Genomic DNA, 23,286 nt, shown 5'->3' on the forward strand with positions numbered 1-23,286 from the left:
TCATAATAAATATTAGTCTAGTAATAAAAATCATTACATAAATTATACAATACTTAGACTCTTTTGTTCATTGACCTCAATAAATTCATAAACCTACCAAACATGTCTTCATAAGTTTAAAGAACATGGAAAAGTACTTGAAAAATTTTGTCACATGCAAATATTATGGAAATATAGACTTATCCCATTCAACATTAATTTAAAAAGGACAATAGGAAATTCTAAAATTCTCTCACAATTTTCCTTAAAGATCTTTATACTCTTCATTTCTCCATTAAGTAGCCACATACAGAGAAACTGGTGGGGAGGGAGTGCCTGATATTAGAAAAGTAAAAGAAAAGATTTCATTTTTAAACTTACATACAAATATGACTATTGTGAAATGCAAATTAAGGTTAATAAATAAATCTATTATTTAAAAATCTCCCTTAAGGTTAATCCAGGAGAAGATAAGTTTTAGTAGAACCAAAAAAGATAAAAAGTATTCATGTAAGGGTTTAATAATAGACTATGACTTTACTCCCAAAAGCAAACTCAAGACAAACAAAATTTAGAAGGGGAAATAGAATAAAAGTTTAGTGTGGTAAAATTATCTTAGAGGAAAATAAATTTTCCTATATTATGGGTCCTTTTGCCTCTACCAAAACAAGAATCACATTCTCTCTGGACAAAATTACTGAGATATCCATTATTTTTTCTTCTTCAACAGTTTATTCATATGCTCACTTATAGAGAGAAAAATATCTTACATGGCCAGTAAATACCTGAAAAAAACTGTACTATCTTCCATGTTGTTGTTAGGGTGTACAATATTCTGGTTCTGTATATCTTGCTCAGTGTCAGTTGATGCAAATCCTTCCAGGCTTCCCTGAATTCCCATCCCTCCTGGTTTCTAATAGAGCAATAGTTTTACATCACATACATGTACCACAGTTTATTAAACCACTCCCCAGCTGATGGACATTCTCTTGATTTCCAATTCCTTGCAAACACAAACATGGCTACTATGAATATTTTTGTTGAAGTGATGTTTTGCCATATTTCATAATCTCTTCAGGGTATAGGCAAAGTAATGGTATTGCTTTTTTCAAAGGGTATGCACATTTTTATTGTCTTTTGAGCATAATTCCAAATTGCTCTCCAGAAAGATTGGATGAAATCACAGCTTCACCAATAATGTATTAGTGTCCACATTTCCCACATCCATCCAAGATTGATCATTGTCTTTTCTGGTCATATTGGCCAGTCTGAGAGGTCTGAGATGGTACTTCAGAGATGTTTTAATATGCATTTCTTTAATAAGTAGTGATTTAGAGAAATTTTTCGTATGACTATGGATAGTTTTGCTTTCCTCATCTGTAAATTGCCTTTGCATATGGTTTGACCATTTGTCAATTGGAGAATGATTTTTTTTAATTTGACCTAGTTCTCTGTATATTTTAGAAATGAGTCCTTTGTCAGAAATACTAGTCATAAAATTTGTTTCCCAATTTACTACATTTCTTTTGATCTTACTTACAGTGATTTTGTCTGCAAAACGTTTTAAATTTAATCTAATCAAAATTATCTAGTTCATTTTTAATAATGTTCTCCATCTCTTCCTTGGTCATAAACTATATCCCTTTCCATACATCTGACAGGTAAACTATTCCTTGATCTCCTAGTTTGCTTATAATATTGTTTTTGATATCTAAATCCTGTATCCATTTTGATCTTATCTTGGTATAAACTGTGAGATGTTGTCTAATCCAAGTTTCTTACAGGCTAACTGAATTTTCCCAACAGATTTTATCAAAGAAAGAGTTTTTCATCCCAATAACTGGACTCTTTGGGTTTATCAAACAGCAGAATAATATAATCATTTTCTGCTATTTCACTTAGTCTATTCCACTGATCCACCACTCTATTTCTTAGCAAATACCAGAGTTTCTTTTAAAATTTTCTTTAATTTATTGACACATGAATAAAATATTCTTGTTTAAGAGCAAATATAATACACCCTCCCCCACAAAAATATAAAGCTTCATGAGAAATAAAGTAAATTCTGCATTCTGATGCCATCAGATCTGTTTCCAGTGGGTCACTTTCTTTACATTAATCCATTATAGTAGTTACTTCCATATTTTTCCACAGTTTCTGTTGCTGATTGTAATTTCCTCCATCCATTCCTCTCCACCATCATCTATTATATTTTCTCTCTACTTTCAATCTGTCCCTCTTCAAAAATGTGCTGTCAGGCAGCTGAGTGGCCCCAAGTCTCTTCATCCCACACCAGAAACCCAGCAACCACCTGGCCCTGTGGCCCAGACAGACCACCCAATCCCAGCACCTTGCAAAAAGGAAAAAAAAGAAAATGTGTTATATCTGACTGTCCTCTCCTGTGGACTACACCGTCCTCTATCACCCAAATCCCCCCTCTCCTCCTCCTGTCCCCCTTCTTTCCTTTTTCTTCCAGATGTCTATACCCTATTGAGTGTGTATTCTATTTCCTCTCTGAGCCATTTCTGGTGAGAATGCAAGTCCCCCCATTTCCCCTCGCCTTCCCCCTCTATACCATTGCAAAAGCCACATGAAATATCTTTTAGATGAAATATCTTAGCCTATTCTACCTCTCCTTTCTCTTTCTCCCAGTACATTTCCTTTTCACCCATTGACTCCATTTTTATAATATATTATTATCTTCAAATTCAGCTCTCTCCTGTGACTCATCAACTCTTTCTACCTGCTCTATTAAATGAGAAGGTTCATATGAGTATTATCAGTATCATCTTTCTGTGTAGGAATACATGCAGTTCATCATCAAGTCCTTCATAATTTACCCTTTTCATCCACCTTCTCTATGCTTCATCTGAGTCCTGTACTTGATGGTGAAACTTCCTGTTCAGCTCTGGTCATTTCAATAGGAACATTTGAAATTCCTCTGTTTCATTGAAATTCCATCTTTTCCCCTGGAAGAGGATGGTCAGTTTTCTGGTTAGTTGATTCTCAGGTACATTCCAAGATCTTTTGCTTTCTTGAATATTATATTCCAACCCCTGAGAGCCCTTGATGTAGTTGCTGCTAAGTCCTGTGTGATCCTGATTACAGCTACAAAATATTTGAATTGTGTCCTTCTGGCTGCTTGTAGTCTTTTCTATTTGAATTGGGAGTTCTGGAAGATGGCTATAATATTCCTGGGGTTTTTTGGATCTCTTTCCAGGGGAGATCAGTGTATTCTCTTAATTTTCATTTAACCCTCTGCTTCTAGGATATCAGGGTAATTTTCCTATAGAAATTCTTTAAAAATGAGGTCAAGGTTTTTTACTGCTCATGATTTTCTGGTAGCCAAATAATTTTAAAATTTTCTTTTCCAGTTCTGTTTTTCCAGATCAGTTTTTTCAATGAGATATTTTCTTTTCTTCTAATTTTTCATTCTTTTGGTGTTGAAAATTGTATCTTGATTTCTTGCATTTTCTTCTAATTTTTCATTCTTTTGATGTTGAAATATTGTATCTTGATTTCTTGCAAAGTCATCAGCTTCCTTTTGCTCCATTCTACATCTGAAGGATTTGTTTTCCTCAGAGAGCTTTCTTATCTCCTTTCCCATCTGGCCAATTCTTCTTTTTAAAGTATTCTTTTCCTCAATAACTTTTTGAACTCTTTTTTCCATTTGATCTAAGCTGGTTTTTAACATGTTATTTTCTTCAGCATTTTTTGGATCTCCTTAACTAAGCTACTGACTTCATTTTCATGTTTTTCTGCATTTCTCTCATTTCTTTTCTCAAGTTTTCTTCTATCTCCTTTACTAGATTGTTAAAATATTGTTTGAGCTCTTTCATAGCCTGAGCCCAACTTCTATATTTCTTGGAGTCTTTAGATACAGAAGTTTGGACTTTTTCATCTTCAAATTGAGTCCTTCATGGGACCAAAGTAATTGTCTATGGTCACGTTCCTATTTTTTCCTGTTTGCTTACTTCTCCAACCTGTGCCTGGTTTGGGGCTGCTACCTGAGCTTTTGAGTATTATTGGGACCCCACCCCCCTATACCACCCTACCCTCCTCCAGCAAGGATCTGAGTGTGTGAGGCTCTGCCTGCTCTTCTGGCCGGTGAATAACCACAAGCTCACTCTTCTTCCATGGGACGGGGGTTCCCTGCTCTGTGGGGGGACCTAGAATACAATCAGGGTGTGAAGTTTGTCAAAGCCCTAGAGTCCTGTCCCAGGGGTAGAGGAAAGACCTTGACTGTTTCCCTCCACTCCCTTACCTTTATTGGATCGAGTACTCAGTGTGCAGCTACCTGGAGGCCCCTGCTGAGTAAATCCATAAGCCTGTTTCCACTTCCTGGGATCTGTGCTGCTGTGGCCCCACTGTGTGCCATGGTCATACTGAGGGTCTTGGCTTCTCACTTGCTCTGACAGAGGTCTTCCTGCTGATCTTCCAAGATTTGCTTGGTGCTCCCTGGGGTGAAGGTTAGGAAACTGCTTCTGCTGCTGGGAACCAGCAATCCCAAGGATCTTAAAGCTGTTCCTAGGAGGCTGAAATTTCTTTGGCTGTCTCTGTTGCAGTGTCACCCCACCTATCCTGTGGAACAGTTTTCCCACTATTTCTAGGTTATCTTGGACTGTAGAGTTGCCTCACTGAATCTTTTTGTGGGTTTTCTTTCTCTCAAAAATTTATTTAGAGTCATAAATTTAAGGTTTTTTGAAATATTTTGGGGAAAGTACCTAAGAGAGGCTCTTCTGTTCCTACCATCTTAGCTCTGACCCTAAGAGGAGACAGTTTTGATGACTGATGCTTTATAATATAACTTTAGTTCTGGTAGGGCTGAGCCACCTTCTTCTAAAATTTTTCATTAAATCATTGGAAATTCTTGCCTTTTTATTTCTCCACTTGAATTTACATCAATTTTTTTTCTAATTCATTAAAGAAATAAGTAAGTTAATGTAAGTAGAATTGTCATTTTTGTTATATTAGATTGGACTATCCATGAGCAGCTGATATTTGCCCAGTTATTTAAATTTGATTTTATTTGCATGAGAAGTGTTTTGTAATTGTTTTCAAAAAGTTTCTGAGTCCTTCTTGAAGGTAGACTCCCAAATATTTTATATTGTCAGTTACTTTAAATGGAATGTCTCTTTCTAGCTCTGTATGGCTGCACCTTGCTGGTTGTATATAGAAATTCTGAGGATTTATGAGAGCTTAATTTATATCCTGTGACTTTACTAAAGTTGCTACTTATTTCTAGTAGTTTTTTAGATGATTTATTGGAATTCTCTAAGTATACCATCATATCATCTGCAAATATTGAGAGTTTTGCCTCTTCCTTCCCAATCTAATTCCTTCAGTTTCTTTTCCTTCTCTTATTGATGAAGCTAACATTTCTAGTACAAATTTGTATAGTAGTGGTGATAATGGGCTTCCATGTTTCACCCCGATCTTAACGGCAATGCCTCTAGTCTATCTCTATTGCATGTAATGCTTGTTGATGGTTTCAGATAGATACTGTTTATTATTCTAAAGAGAAATCCATTCTAGCTCACTAGTGTTTTTAGTAGGAATTGGTGCTGTATTTTGTCAAAAGCTTTTTCAGCATCTATTTATATAATCACATAATGTCTGATAGATTTGTTATTGATATAGTTAATTATACTAAGAGTTTTCCTAATATTGAACCAACCCTGCCTTCCTCAGATACATCCTGCTTGATCATAATGTATTATCCTAGTGATAACGTGATGTAATCGTTTTGCTATGATTTTATTTCCGATTTTTTGCATCTATATTCATCAGGGAGATAGGTCTATAATTTTCTTTCTTTACTTTATGACTTCTTGGTGTATGTATAAACACCATATTGGTGTCTTAGAAAGTTTTAGTCAAAGTTTCATCTTCACCTATTTTGCCAATCAGTTTATATAGAATTGGAACCAATTGTTCCTTAAATATTTGACAGAATTCATTTGTGAATCCATCTGGCCCTGGAGAGTTTTTCCTTTGAGATTTCATTAATAACTTGTTGAGTTTCATTTTCTGAGATAGGGATATTTAGGTGTTTAATTTTCTCTTCATTTAACCTTGGCAACTTATATTTTTATTAAAATTTGTCATTTTCACTTAAATCATTAAATTTATTGGCATAGAGTTGGCCAACATAATTCCTAATTATTAATTCTAATTTCCTTCTCATTGGTAGTGAGTTAACCTGTTTCATTTATGATAATAGCAATTTTGTTTTCTTCTTTCTTTTTTTAATCAAATTAAACAGAGATTTATCAATTTTCTTGTTTTTTTCTGGAAAACAAACCTTAGTTTTATTTATTTCAATAGTTTTCTTGCTTTCAATTTTATTAAGTTCCCTTTTAATTTTTAGAATTTCTAATTTGGTAATTAATTGGGGTTTTTAATTTGTTCTTTTTCTAATATTTTAGTTGCATACTTATTTCATTGATTTCCTCTTTCTGTAATTTATACGTCTAAGCATTTAAAGATATAATGTATCCCCTGATAGCTGCCTTGTCTGTATCCCAAAAATATTCATATGCTTGTCATTATTGTTGTTATCTAGAATGAAATAATTAATTCTTTCTATAATTTGTCTTTTGATCAACCCATTATTTAAAATTAAGTTTTTTCATTTCTAATTATTTTGGCCAGTACTGAATGTGATTTTTATTGCTTTATGATCTGAGAAAGTTGTATTCACTATTTCTTCCTTTCTGCAATTGATTATTAGGTTTTTTGCCCTAGTACATGATCAGTTTTTATGAAAGTGTACTGCAGGAAAAAAGTATATTCCTTTCTATCTTCATTTTTCATCCAATCGGTCTATCCTGTCACAGTTTTCTAACTATCTATTTACCTCCTTAAGTTCCTTCGTGTTTATTTTATGCTTATATTTATCTAAATCTGAGTGTGAGAGGTTGAGGACTCCCACCAGTAGAGTTTTACTGTCTAGGTCTTTCTGTAACTCCTACAACTTCTCCTCTAAGAGTTTGTATGCATTACCATTTAGTGCATGCATATTTAATATTGAAATTACTTGATTGGGGGTGGCTAGGTGGCACAGTGTATAAAGCGCTAGCCCTGGAGTCAGGAGTACCTGGGTTCAAATCCGGTCTCAGATTCTTAATAATTACCTACCTGTGTGGCCTTGGGAAAGCCACTTAACCCCATTTGCCTTGCAAAAACCTAAAAAAAATTACTTGATTGTCTGTGTTACCTTTTAGGAGGATATAGTTTCCTTCCTTATCTCTTTTAATGATATTCATTTTTAAAGCTGCTTTGTCTGAGATAAAGATTGCTACCCCTGCTTTTTCCACTTCAGCTGAAGCAAAATATATTTTACTCCAACCTTTTACCTTTACTCTATATGTTCTGTCTGCTTCAAATGAGTTTCTTGTAAGCAGCATATTGTAGCATTTTGGTTTATAATCCACTCTGCTATTTGCTTATGTTTTAAGGGAGAGTTCATCCCATTCACATTCAAAGTTATAATTACTAACACTTTACTGCAATCCATGCTATTTTCCTTCTGTTTGTATTCCCCCCTTTTTTTCACTTTATCCACATTCCCCCGTATTTTGTTTCTGAAAAACACCACTTTCAGTATGTTTACTGTTCTGTATCCAACCTCCCCTTCCCCTTTATTTCCCCTTTCCTTTTACCCCTTCTTCCTTCCCTTCCTTATGTTGGCTCTCCTTTTCCTCCCCCCCTCCCATTTCCCCCTTTTAATACTTGAAAGGTAAGATAAGTTTCTTAACTTAAATGAGTGTATGCATGTTAATTTTAAGCCAATCTAATGAGATTAAGTTTCAGGTTGTTCTCACTTCCTCCCTTCTTCCCCTCTATTTCTTTTCTTTTTAGGTTTTTGCAAGGCAATGGGGTTAAGTGGCTTGCCAAAGGCCACACAGCTAGGTAATTATTAAGTGTCTGAGGCCAGATTTGAACTCAGGTACCCCTGACTCCAGGACTGGTGCTCTATTCACTGTGCCACCCAGCCACACCCTTTCCCCTCTATTTCAATAGGTCCTTTGTGCTTCTTAATGTAATGAGATTTATGCCATTAAATACCCTCCATCCTCCCATGTCTTTATTGTACCCCTTATTAAGGAGGTATTGTTTTCAAATCATTCTATCTGAGTCACACAAAAGTCATGAGTGTCCATCACTTTTGGCTAAGTCTATTCTGGTAGGGTTACAATTCTAGAGAGTTATTAGAGTCTTTCTCCTAGGTAGGGATATAGCCACGTTCATCTTTTTGGATAGTAGGGTTTTTTCCTTTACTTTTTTTAAAAATCTTTTCATGTGTCTCTTGGGTCTCCTATTTGAAGTCCAAATTTTACAGTAATTTAGGGCCTTTTCATCAGGAAAAGTTGGAAGTCTCCTATTTTATTAAATATCCATCTTTTCCCCTGGAAGAGACAGCTGAGTTTTGCCAGATAGTCACATTCCAAGACTTTTGATCTCTTAATGTTGATGCAGCCAGGTCCTGTGTAATCCTTACTGTGGCTCCTTTGTACCTAAATTGTTTCTTTCTGTCTGCTTGCAGCATTTTCTCTTTTATCTTTTAGTTCCTGAATTTGATCACAATATTCCTTGGTGTTTTCCTTTTGGGATTACTTTTCAGAGAAGATCAACGTATTATTTCAATAACTATTTTGCCCTCTGGTCACATGATGTCAGGGCAATTTTCCATCATTAAATCCTGTAATATTAAGTCCAAGCTTTTTTTGTCTTCAATATTTTCAGGTAGCCCAATGATTCTTGTTTCTCCTCATTCTTTTCTCGGGGTCAGTTGTTTTGCATATGAGGTATTTTATATTTTTTTCTCTTTTTTCCATTTCTTGATTTTGTTTACCAATTCTTATTGTCTTATGAAGTCATTACTTTCCACAGGCTCTATTCGTTTTTTAAGAGAAGACTTTTTTTCATTTACTTTTTGCAACTCCTTTTCCAATTGGTTAATTCTATTTTTGAAAGGGTTTGACATTTGAATAATTGAGGTGTTGAGATAATTATTTTTTTGTGCATTTGTCCAATAGTATTTTCCAAGCATTTCTTTCCTTTTTTGCAAAGAATTAATTGTCTCTCCTAAATTTTCTAACAGATTTTTCAAACCCTTTCTAATTTCTTCAAGGAAATCTTTCTGTGCTGAAGACCAAATTATATTTTCCTCAGAGATTCTATATCTTTCTGAATTAGAGTCTTTACCTTACTGGTAATTATCTATGCATCCCCCCTTTTCACTGGCCTTTCTTCATATTCTTCTGTTTTTGTGTTTGGAGAAGGACTAGTTCATAAAAGTTTGTTGTTGAGACCCTTAGAAGCTTTACTCACTGAGTTTAATAAGTCCAAGTGGTCAGGCTAGTAGGGGATGTTGATTGCTTTCTCTGGAGTGTATGTGACCTTGATGTGAGGCCCTTTCCCTTTGCCTGGAGGGGTTTGGGTGATGCTACTGGATACTTTTATCCTTGTATAATGTGGGCTATGCACTGCAGCAAGGTAATTACTCTCCCTATTCAGCTGCTGAAGTTCTACTGCCCATGACTGAGCCTGCAGTGGTGGTGGTGGGGCTGTCTGTTTTGGGATGAGGGTAAGGCTGAAATGAATGTTTGTACTCTGAGATTCTCCAGACCAGAGAACCCTAGAGGATCAATGTCTGCAACTCTTTGCACTGGAATTTGCCCTCCAGCCCTACTGGAACACCCCAGGTCATTAGCCCCAAAATCAAAGCCTCTGCGGCTGATCTTAAGTTAGTCCCAGATTCACCGGTTCCCAGTTGGCTCTCTGCTCTCTGCCCTAAGCTCACTCATGATTCCTGATGACACACCTTGAGGTAGTTAATCTTCTCATAGCTTCTTTTTCTCGGATTTGTCTATTGAAATTCTGTTAAGAGGTGTGTTTCATATTGTATGAGGGAAGATCAGGAGACCTTAGGAGAGTCCCTATCTTGTCTCCACCATCTTGGCTGGAAGTAATACATTATTTTTTACCTATGCATTTTCTCCAAATGAAGGTACTAAGAGTTATATATGATTATTCTGCTTTTAAGTATCGTTCTTTGATAAATAGCATCATGATAAACTATAGCCCTGAAATATTATAGTTACAGGAATTATTCAAGTACAAAATAAAGAAAGCCAGTGCTAGACATAGCATAAAAATAAATCAGTGAGATGTGACAAAGCAAGAATAGATCAGTCATGTAACATGTGATTTTGTAAAAATCTACATATTTAATAAGTATGTTATAAAACAGTGCATAAATATAAATGACCAGCTTTAAACAGTATTTTATTTGTAGTAAGAATATAATAAGTGCTTTGGGAGGTTCCTAAGATCTGTTACCTCAATTTACTTTTATCTCATTACTACTAATTTGGAATTTTTAAATATGGCTATGGAGAAATTGAATTTATTCCTTTGAAAACTGCTTCCTCCTAATATTTTAATAATCACATAATATCTCTTACTATAATGAAATTGGAATAAATTCAACATAAACTTTATCAGAGTATTTTTCTGTAAAAATTGGTTTTCCTCAGCTATGTACCATCTAATTTTAGTTGTATTGAACTTATTGGCACTAATAATTTTTAAAATTTTAGGAAGAAAATTTATTATTTATTTATTTATTTTTTTTTAAATTTATTTATTTATTTTTGTTATTTCAAGTGGAATTCTTGAATTTCCTTTGATATTATATTACTATTTTCTGGCTATAAAAAGTAGGGACCAGCTAGGTGGCACAGTGGATAGAGCACCGGCCCCGGAGTCAGGAGTACCTAAGTTCAAATCCAGCCTCAGACACTTAATAATTTCCTAGCTGTGTGGCCTTGGACAAGCCACTTAACCCCCATTGCCTTGCACCAAAAAAGTAATCTCTATTAGTTTGATCAGTAAGGAATCAAATAGTAAATTAAAATAAGTAGAAATATCATTTTTTGACTTAGCTTACTCATAAATTATTAAGATTTTTACAGTTATTTCAGTCTCTAGTTCCACCATGAATAGGTGGTAGCTGCATTCCTAGAATTCCTTTGTCTACATATATGTGTGTGTGTCTGTGTGTGGATGTGTGGATGTGAAAGAGAGAGAGAAAGACAGACAGATAGCCACACAGACAGATACCAGAGAGAGAGAAATATTTCATAAAGTCATATTAACACAAAATCAAAAGAAAATATATTTCATTTTATAAAATGAATCTTTAATAAAATTGTGCACTTATCAACTTTCCTGATGAATTTACCAGAACTTCATAGAAATTTGTATTAAAGAGTACTCTAAAACATTAAAAAATTGTGAATGAAAAAAACATGGGGAAATATGACTTCTCTAAACCCCATCATCACTCCGGTCAAAATGGAAGCATAATGAAACAAGGTATAAAAGATATTCTGCTATCTCTTGACCTTAAGAGGAGAATAGAAAGAGTGGGGAAAAAGACCATAAGGGTAGGGGAGAAATGGGGAAAAAAAGGTTGAGAAAAATTCCTTCTTATATAATCAAGGTATACAGGTAGACACTTTTATGCCAATAAGGATGTGAAAGTGTAAGAAATTCATATCTTAGATGGTTAAAAGAATGAAAAACAAATATAGAGAGAACAAAGCAATTCATTAAACAAGGAATTAGGAAAAAAGAAAGGGGAATGAGGGAAGGGTAGTTTAAAGGATAGATCAAGCGAGATATGAGGCCTTGTAGAAGAATCATTTTGAAAATTTATTTTACAAAATTATAACTCTTTTAGAGGTGCTTAAGAATAGAAATCTGTATGGTATCTCTATAAATTGGGAAATGAATGAATAATTTATGGTAAAAAATGTGGTGCAATTCTGTTGTACTTTAAGTAAGAAGAAATAAATAATCTCAGAGAAACTGGGGGAGACTTTGCTAAACTGATGTAGAAGAAAGTGAATGTTTTCAGTAGAATATTCCATATAGTATCAAAAGTACAGTTAAAGTAAACAAATTTTAAAGAATTTGGAACTCTACCATAATGACAAAGCACAATTTAAGCAAACCAATAATTTAACACACCCATTCAACTCCTAAGTAAAAATAGTATTCAGAGTACGGAAAGAAAGGAAAAAGAAATGAACTTTTCCAATATGGATATTTTTTTCTTGACTACACATGCTCATGATGAATTTCTTTTTTTCTTTACTTTTTGATTTGGGTCTCTGTAAATGGGATTGCAATAGCAGAGTTGAGCAGGAAGAATTTTAATCATTCCACAATCATACATATCATTCAGATCATATGGATCATATTTATAAATGGAATATATACTATTTAGAGACTTGAAAACATTAGCCAATTCCACAAAAGAAGAGAATTTCTAAAGATTTTTATTTGCCTTTCATAATCAAAGATGAAGAATCATGTTTGCATTTCACCAGCTCAAAATCTATGCTATATATAAAGTGACGGTAGCAATTAAGGAAATTAGCAGAGAAGCTACATATGATCAAATGCAAGCTAAATAATTCTCTATTGAATACAATATATTTCAAAGGCATCCAGCAAGTGAAAGTCTGATATATAATCCTTTAATTAACTTGTGCTAATTCATAATAGATCAATTTGATTATACAAACATGAAAAACAAAGTAGATTAAAAAAGTGTTACCAAGATAATGAGATACATATAATTAATCAACTTATCCTATTATTCCATAAGTCAAGGAATTGATACAGATGGGAAATAGATTTAGCATGACAGCAAGTTTTAACGTAATATTGAGGTGGATTTAATTTGAATGATCATGTAGTATTTTCAATTATTTGGAGCTAATCTCAGCTACAAAACTCCTATCTTCAAAACCAGAATTTTATAAAATAAATTGTCTTTGAATTATGTAATTCCATTGTTATGGATTAATGAACTTTATAGGAAATTCAAAGAAGAAGGAAATAGGCATGTTCTTTATGTCTGACTGTAGTTTTTAACCACCAAAATCGTGTAAAATCAAGCATTAAATATAAATTTAAAAAGTGGATGAGTGGTTTGCTATTTCCTTTTTCAGTTCATTTCAGGTGATGAACTGAAGCAAACAAGCTTTAGATAACTTGCTCCAGGGATCACAACCAATAAGTGTCTGAGGCTGTATTTGAACCCAATTCACGATTAATCCAGGGCTAAAGCTATAGCCACTGTATCATTGAACTACCCTTTTTACTGTAATATCAACTACTATATTCAACTAAAATGCTTTTAGACACAACAGTTTCATTCATTCTTCCCAATAATGAGTTTAAATAATGGTACAGTTTTCTTTATATGCATTAATTTGGAACTTGTGAAATAAGCAACTTCAACTAAAGATTATTTATTGATCATTCTTTAATAACTTGCAAAAATTCTGGCTAATGAACTCTTCTAAGCATTTATATTTAGCCCTGTATCTATATTTTTCTCCAAATAATCAGATGACAATGATAGTGGTTAGAAATTTGCAAATGACATAATGCTGGGGGAATAATTAATACAATTGGATAATAGAAACAAGAGGCAGATACATTTTAACAAATGCAAAGAATAGACCAATGGAATTAAAATGAAATTCAATGGTGATAGAATTTTACACTTTAAACATATGTTGCAGACTACTGACCAAGATGGCAGAGAGAAGCCAGGCCCTGTGTTAAGGTTTCCTGATCTTCCCTCATAAACAATATGAAACATACCTGTTAATGGAAGTCCTATGAACAAAACCCATAAAAAGAGGCTAGAAAAAGAACATTTAACTCAAGGTCTGTCTTCGGGGATAGAGGATGTGGCAAGTGCAGAGTCTGACAGTCAGGGAGAAAGCAGGACTAATCTAAGATCCGACCCTGGGGCTTTCACTGTTGGAAGCACTTCTGCTGTGGGAAGCACTTCACTCTGATACAGGACCATTGAGTAGATGCATGGGTGTATGACTGACAATCAGAAATTACAGGAAGCACTGGAGGGTAGGTTCCAGCCTCTACCTTACTGGTCAGGAGGAGATATTACATTCAGTAAGTAAAGTCTCTAGGGATCTCAATACCAAACCTCAGTGAATCAGTCCCTCTCCCAATACAAGATCTTAGGAAAATGAAGAAATGCCAGCAGAAGGGGGGAACCATAAAAAAATTCCCAGAAGCAAAAGACCCTAATTCAGAGAAATGGAGAACCTCTGAAGAGAATATGATTTGGTCTCCAGCACAGAAAGATTTCCTAGAAGGACCCAGGACAAGATTAACACCTTATAACATGAAAACAAATCTTTGGAAAATACAACGGACAAATGCAAAAAGAAAATAACTCTCTCAAAACCTCAAATGATCAAAAGGAAAGTATTTGCAAAAATAAACTGAACCAAATGGAAAAGGAGGTGAAAAAGGTAAATGAAGAAAATTCTTTCCTAAAAAAAAGAGTGGAGTCAATGGAAACCAATGACTTTATGAGTTAATAAAAATTTGTTAAACAAAACCAAAAAAAATGAAAAAAAGAGAAGAAAATATTAAATACCTTGTCAGCAAAACCACTGACCTTGAGAATAAATGGAGGAAAGATAATCTAAAAACTATTGACCTTCCTGAAAACATTGAAGAGAAAAAAAGCCTGGACTCAATATTATAGGATTTAGTGATGGAAAACTGCCTTGATATCATGGAAACAGAGGGAAAATAATTATTGAATGAATATATCAATCCCCTCTGGAAAGGAATCCCAAAATGAAAACGCCAATGGATATCATAGCCAAATTCCAGCACTATCTGATAAAAAGAGAAAATCCTACAAGCAGCCAGAAAGAAACAATATAGATATCAAGGAGCCACAATAAGGTTTATACAGGACCTGGCAGCATCAACATTAAGGGATTGAATGGTCTGGAATGCAATATTGCAAAAATAAAGAGAGCTGGAATCCCAGTCAAACATCCATTATCCAGCAGAACTGAGCCTTCTTCTCCAGGGCAAACAATGGACATTTAAAAAAATAATGAAATAGGAGACTCCCAACATTTCCTGATGAAAAGACCAGAGTTTAGTAGAAAATTTGGACTTCAAACAGGAGACTCAAGAGACACATGAAAAGGTAAAATTGAAAAAAAATATCCAGGGGAAGGGAAAGAAAAAACAACTGTTTTCAAATAAGATGAAACTAGCAATGTCCATACCTGGAACAAAAGACTCTACCAACTCTCAAGATTGTAACTCTGTTAGAGAGAATTTAATTAGCCAGAAGAGATGGGCATCAATGACTTATTTGAGAAACTGTTATCCAATAAGATGAAACTGGCTATATCCTTACTGGGTGAAAGACTCTAATAGCTCTCAATAATTGTAATTCTAGTCAAGCGAATAGTCAGAAGTCATGGGCACATGAGCACACAATAACATTTATGTGACTTAGATAGAATGATTTAAAAATAATACCTCCTTAAAAAGGAGGACAGTACAGATCTATGGAAAGGTGAGCAGTTTATGACTAAGGAAGAGATGGAGAACATCACTAAAAATAAACTAGATGATTTCTATTACATTAAATTAAAAAGGTTTTGCACAGATAAAACCACTACAACTAAGATCAAAAGAAATTCAGCAAATTGGGAAATAATCTTTACAATTAATGTTTCTGACAAAACACTCATTTCTAAAATATACAGAGAACTGAGTCATATTTTTTTAAAAAGCCATTCTCCAGTTGACAAATGCTGAAAAGATATGCAAAGGCAATTTACAGATGAGGAGATCAAAGCAATACATAGTCATATGAAAAATTGCTCTAAATCATTACTTATTAGAGAAAAAATTTAATGCTTCTCTGAGGTACCACCTCACACCTCTCAGACTGGCCAATATAACCAGAATGGATAATGATCATTGTTGGAAGGGTTTTGGGAAATCTGGGACACTATTACATTGTTTGTGGAGCTGTGAACTCATCCAACCTTTCTGGAGAGGAAAGGGAACAAAATTGTGCATACCCTTTCATCCAGCAATACCACTATTGTATCTATACTCTGACAAGATGATGAAAAAGGGTAAAAACATCACTTGTACAAAAATATTCATAGCAGCCCTGTTTGTGGTGACCAAGAATTGGAAAGTAAATATCCTTCAATTGGGGAATGGTTTAGTAAACTGTGGTATATGTATGTCATGAAATACTATTGTTTTATTAGAAAACAGGATGTACAGGAATTCAGGGAAGCCTTGAGGGATTTGCATGAAATGATACTGAGTGAGATGAGCAGAACAAGAAAAACACTGTAGTCCCTAAGAGCAAAATGGAAGTGATGATTAAACTTGATGGATTTGCTTATTTCGTCAATGCAACAATCAGGGACAATTTTGGGCTGTCTGCAAAGGAGAGTGCCATCTGTATTCAGATAAATAACTGTGGAGTTTGAACAAAGTTCAAGTACTATTCCCTTTAATTTAGAAAAAAAGAACCTGCTATGTTATTGGCTGATCTTGTTATCTCTTCTCTTTTATGTTTCTTCTTTAAAGATATGATTTTCCTCTCATCACACTTAATTTGGATCAATGTACAACATGGAAACAATGTAAACACTCACAAATTGCTTTCTGTGGGGGAAACAAAGTGAGATTAGGGAAATATTGTAAAACTCAAAATAAATAAAAAATAAAAAATAAAAGAGGACAGTAAAGAGATGGGAGGATAGGAGACTGAGGGGGTAAATCTCATTAAATTAAGAGGTACAAAGGATTTATTGTAATAGAGGGGAGGAAGGGAGGAGGTGAGAACCACCTAAAACTTACTGTCATCAAATTGGCTTAAAGTTAACATACACATACTCAGTAAAGTTTATAAAATTACCTTACCTTTCAAGTGATAAAAGGGGAGGGGAGAAGAAAGGGGGAATCAACAGAAGGAACAGAAGGAAGAAGGGGCAAAGGGGAAGGGGAAGAAAAAGGGGAAAGCTGTTAATTATAGAAGGGCAAACATGAAAAGTGGTGGAATTCAAAAACAAAATACTGGAGAATATGGATAATGGATAAAAAGGAAAACATACAAACAGAGGGAAGATAACATAGAGGGAAAGAAAGAGTTACTAATTCTAACTCTGAATGTGAATGGGATGAACTCTCCCTTAAAACATAAGCAAATAGCAGAGTGGATTAAAACCAGAATCCTACAATATGCTGCTTAGAAGGAACTCATTTGAAGCAGACAGATACACACAGAGTAAAGGTAAAAGGTTGGAGTAAAATATATTTTGCTTCAGCTGAAGTGAAAAAAGCAGGGGTAACAATCCTTATCTCAGACAAAGTACCTGCAAAATAAATACTGTTAAACGAGATAAGGAAGGAAACTATATCCTCCTAAAAGTTACCAAGGATAGTAAAGTAATTTCAATACTAAATATGAATGCATGCAATTGTATAGCTTCCAAATTCTTAGAGCAGTTAAAGGATTTACAGGAAGACATAGATAAAACAACAGTACTAGTGGGAGACCTCAAACTCCCACTCTCAGATTTAGATAAATCTAACCATAAAATAAAGAAGAAGGAAGTTAAGGAGGGAAACAGATTGTTAGAAAACCTAGTTGTGATAGATTTATGGAGGAAATTGCATGGGGATAGAGAGGAATATACTTAATTTTTTCTGCAGTACACATAGTACTTACACAAAAATTGACCATGTTCTAGGGCATAAGATCCTAAAAATTATTTGTAGAAAGGCAGAAATAATGAATACATCTTTCTCACGTCATAATACAATAAAAATCACTTGCATTATTGGGCCAGTAAGATATAGAAACAAATGTAATTGGAAACTGAATAAATCATTTTAAAGAATGAGTGGATCAAGCAACAAATTATAGAAAGAATTAATTATTATATCCTAGATAATGACAATAATAAAACAATATTTAAAACCTATGGGATGCACTCAAGGCAGGTTTCAGGGTATATATTACACCTTTAAATGCTTATATGAATAATTAGAGAAAGATAAAATCAATGAACTAAATATGCAACTAAAAAAATTAGAGAAAGGACAAGTTAACCCCCACAGTTATATACCAAATTAGAAATTCTAAAATTTCAAGGAAAAATTAATAAAATAGAAAGCAAGAAAACTATTGAACTAATAAATAAAATCAAGACATGGTTTTATGAAAAAAACAATAAAATTGCTAAATATCTGGTTAATTTGATTTAAAAAAGAAAGAAGAAAGCTATATTGCTAGTATCATAAATGAAAAAGATGAATTCACTACAGATGAGGAGGAAATTAAAGTAATAATTTGGAATTATTTTGCACAACTCTATGCCAATAAATTTGATAATCTAAATGAAATGGATAAATGTTTACAAAAAATAAAAATTTCCCAGGATAAATGAAGAGGAAATTAGATACTCAAATAACCCTGTCTCAGAAAAAGAAATTCAACAAATCATTATGGAACTCCCTAAGAAACAATCTTCAGGGCCATGTGCATTCACAAGTGAATTCTATCAAACTTTTAAGGATCAATTGGTTCCAATTCTACATGGACAATTTGGAAAAATAAATGAAGACAGAACTGTGCCTAACACTTTCTATGACACCAATATGATGCTGATACCTAAAGCAGGAAGAGTTAAAACAGAGAAAGAAAATTATAGACTTATCTCCCTGATGAATATAGATGCAAAAATCTTAAATAAAATCTTGGCTAAACAACTACAACAAGTTGTCACTAGGATAATACATTATGACCAAATAGGATTTATCCTAGGAATGCAGGTTTGATTCAATATTAGGAAAACTGTCAGTATAGTTAATTATATCAATAACAAACCAATCAGAAATCATATGATTATATCAATAGATGCTGAAACAGTTTTGACAAAATACAACACCCATTCCTACTAAAAACACTATAGAGCGTAGGAATAAATGGATTGTTCCTCAGAATGATAAACAGTATCTATCTGAAACCATCAACAACCATTGCATACAATGGGGACAGGCTAGAGGCATTCCCAATAAGATTGTGGTGAAAGAAGGAGGTCCATTATCACCACTACTATTCATTATTGTATTAGAAATATTACTTTCATCAATGAGAGATGAAAAAGAAATATAAGGAATTAGAACAAGGTAGGAAGAGACTAAACTCTTATTCTTTGCAGATGATGACATGATGGTATACCTAGAGAATCCCCAAGAAATCATCTAAAAAAATTTACTAGAAATAATTAGCAACTTTAGCAAAGATGCAGGATATAAAATAAACTCTTTTGAATACTCAACCTTTAAATATATATATATTGACTAGCAAGATGCATCAGAAAGAGCTTGAAAGAAAAATCCCATTCATATTAGCCTCAGACAATATAAAATACCTGGGAGTTTATCTGCCAAGGAAGACTCAGAAACTTTTTGAAAACAATTACAAAACACTTCTCACACAAATAAAATCAGACTTAAATAACTGGGCAAATATCAACTGCTCTTGGACAGGCAGAGCTAATATAACAAAAATGACAATTCTACCAAAACTAAACAACCTGTTTAGTGCCCTACCAATCAAAATTCCAAAGAATTACTTTAATGAGATAGAAAAAATTGAAAGTAAATTCATATGGAGAGACAAAAAGTCATGAATCTTCAGGGCTTTCAAGAAAAAAAAAAGTGCAAAGAAAGTGGTTTGACACTACCAGATTTAAAATTATATTATAAAACATTGGTTATAAAAACTGTTTAGGTTTGGCCAAAAATAGAGTGGAGGATCAGTAGAATAGTCCAATTGCAATAGCAGGAAATAATTATAGAAAAAATGCTGTTTGATAAACCCAAAGAGTCCAGATATTGGGAAAAAACTCTCTCTTTGATAAAATCTGTCAGGAACATCTGAAGTTAGTAAGGCAGAAGCTTGGATTAAACGAACACCTCACATCCTATACCAAGATAAGATCAAAATGGATATAGAACTCAGAAATAAAAATAAACAAAGATCAAGGGATAGTTTACCTGTCAAAACTATGGAAAAGAAAGCAGTTTATGATCAAGGAATGGACAGAGAATATCATTAAAAATAAACTAGGCAATTGTCATTACATTTAATTCAAAAGCTTTTGCCCAGACAAAAAACCATTGTAACCAATATCAAAAGAAATGTAGTAATTTGGGAATCAATTTTTATGACTACTTTTTCTGACAAAGAATTCATCTCTACAAATAGGGAATTGAGTCAATTTCTTTTAAAAAAGGACAAAGCCATTCCCCAACTGATAAATGGTTGAAGGATATGCAAAGGCATTTTACAGATGAGGAAATCAAGGCAATCCATAGTCACATAAAAATTTCTCTAAATCACTAATTATTAAAGAACTTCAAATTAAAACATCTCTGAGGTAACACCTCACACCTCTCAGACTGGCCAATATGACCAGAAAGGATAATGATCAATATTGTAAGGGATGTGGGAAATCTGGGACACTATTACATTGTTGGTGGAGCTGTGAACTCATCCATTCTTTCTGGAGAGAAATTTGGAATTATGTTCAACGGCAACAAAAAGTGTGTATAACCTTTGATCCACCAATACCACTATTGGGTCTGTACCCTGAAGAGATTATGAAAAAGGTTAAAAACATCAGCCTTACAAAAATGTTCATAGCAGCTCTGTTTGTGGTGGCAAATAAATGGAAACTGAGGGAATCAATTGGGGAATGGTTTAACAAACTGTGTTATATGTATGTGATGGAACACTATTATTCTATTAGAAATCAGAAGGGATGGGAATTCATGGAAGCCTGGAAGGATTTGCATAAACTGATGCTGATCGAGATAAGCAGAACCAGAAGAACACTGTATACCCTAACAGCAACATGAGAGTGATGATCAAACTTAATGGGTTTGCTTAGAGAAACAGGGCAAGAATCAGGCACAATCTTGGGATATCTGCATTGGAGAATGCGGTCTGTATCTTGAGAAAGAATTGTGGAGTTTGAACAAAGACCAGACTATTACCTTTAATTAAAATAATGTTATCTTCTCATGTAATTCTGCTATGCCATATACTATATATTTCTTCCTTAAGGATATGATTTTTCTCTTATCACATTCAATTTAGATCAATGCATACTCTAGGAATGATAAAGACTAACAAACTGTCTTCTGTGGGGAATGGGGGGAGGGAATCAAGATTGGGGGGAAATTGCAAAACTCAAAATTAATAAAACCTTTCTAAAATTAAAAAAATAAACATAACTTGCAAAAAATTCAAAATGACAAAATGAGAAAATTGTGGTTACATTTTTTTTAGAAATTTAGTGATCAAAAAACTCAGAATCAAAAGAATTTTTTGATAAACTAGAAAAATGAAATAATTCCAGGACAATGGAAATTATACTCAAACATACTACCCTGGACAAACAATTTAGAAATTATTTTATTCAATTTCAGAAACTATATAATTTCATCACTTTTTTCCCTCTTTTTTGGTTTTGTTAACAGTCTTGCTGTCTCATGAAGTCATTGGTTTCTGCAGACTCCATTCTTTATTTTAGAGAGGAGACTTCTTCATTTACCTTTTGCAACTCATTTTCCAATTGTTCAAATCTATTTTTGAAAGAGTTTTCCATTTGACCAATTGAAATTTGTGGAGAATTATTTGTTTTGCATTTTTCCAGTTGAGGCTCTGAGAGAATTATTCTCATTTTGTATTTGTCCAATTGTATTTTCCAATGGTTTGTTTTCTTGTGGCAATATGTTAATCTTTTCTTTTCCCAAATTTAGCAATTGATTTTTTCTTTTTTTTATTAAAGATATTATTTGAGTTTTACAATTTTCTCCCAATCTTGCTTCCCTCACCCCACCCCAACCCCACAGATAGTACTCCGTCAGTCTTTACTTTGTTTCCATGTTGTACCTTGCTCCAAATTGGGTGTGATGGGAGAGAAATCATATCCTTAAAGAGAACAGAATTCTCACAGGTAACCAGATCAGACACTAAGATATCTGGTTTTTTTCCAAATTAAAGCGAAAAGTCCTTGTACTTTGTTCAAACACCACAGCTCCTTATCTGGATACAGATGGTACTCTCCTTTGCAGACAGCCCAAACTTGTCCCCAATTGTTGCACTGATGGAATGAAGAAGTCCTTCAAGGTTGAACATCACTCCCACGTTGCTGTTAGGGTGTACAGTGTTTTTCTAGTTCTGCTCATCTCACTCAGCATCAGTTCATGCAAATCCCTCCACGTTTCCCTGAAATCCCAACCCTCCTGGTTTCTAATAAAACAATAGTGTTCCATGACATACATATGCCACAATTTGCTAAGCCATTCCCCCATTGAAGGACATTTACTGGATTCCCAATTCTTTGCCACCACAAACAGGGCTGCTAGAAATATTTATGTACAAGTAATGTTTTTACCCTTTTTCCTCATCTCTTCAGGGTATAGACCCAGTAATGGTATTGCTGGGTCAAATGGTATGCACATTTTTGTTTCCCTTTGGGCATAGTTCCAAATAGCTCTCCAGAAAGGTTGGATGAGTTCACAGCTCCACCAACAGTGTAATAGTGTCCCAGATTTCCCACATCCCTTCCAACAATGATCATTATCCTTCCTGGTCATACTGGCCAATCTGAGAGTTGTGAGGTGGTACCTCAGAGAAGCTTTAATTTGCATTTCTCTAATAATTAATGATTCAATGAGTTCAATAATGGCTTGTTGAATTTCTTTTTCTGAGATAGGCTTGTTTAGGTATTTAATCTCTTCTTCATTTAACCTGGGAAACTTATATTTTTGTAAATATTCATCCATTTCTCTTAGATTATTAAATGTATTGGCATAGAGTTGGGCAAAATAATTTGAAATTATTACTTTAATTCCCTCCTCCTTGGTGGTGAGTTCACCTTTTTTCATTTATAATACTAGCAATTTGGTTTTCTTCTTTCTTTTTTTTAATCAAATTGACCAGAGGTTTATCAATTTTAATGTTTTTTTCATAATACCAACTTTTGGTTTTATTTATTAATTCAATAGTTTTTTTTTGCTTTCAATTTTATTAATTTCTACTTTAATTTTAAAAATTTCTAATTTGGTATTTGATTGGGGATTTTTGATTTGTTCTTTCTCTAATTTTTTTAGTTGCATGTTTAGTTCATTGATTTCCTCTTTCTCCAATTTATTCATATAAGCATTTAGAGCTATAATATATCCCCTGAGAGTTGCTTTGAATGAATCCCATAAGTTTTGGTATGTTGTTTCATTATTATCATTATCTAGGATAAAATGGTTAATTCTTTCTATAATTTGTTTTTTGGCCCCCCCTCATATTTTAAAATGAGGTTATTCAGTTTC

Source organism: Macrotis lagotis, chromosome X (assembly GCF_037893015.1).
Source record: "Macrotis lagotis isolate mMagLag1 chromosome X, bilby.v1.9.chrom.fasta, whole genome shotgun sequence".
Taxonomy (NCBI): Eukaryota; Metazoa; Chordata; class Mammalia; order Peramelemorphia; family Peramelidae; genus Macrotis; species Macrotis lagotis.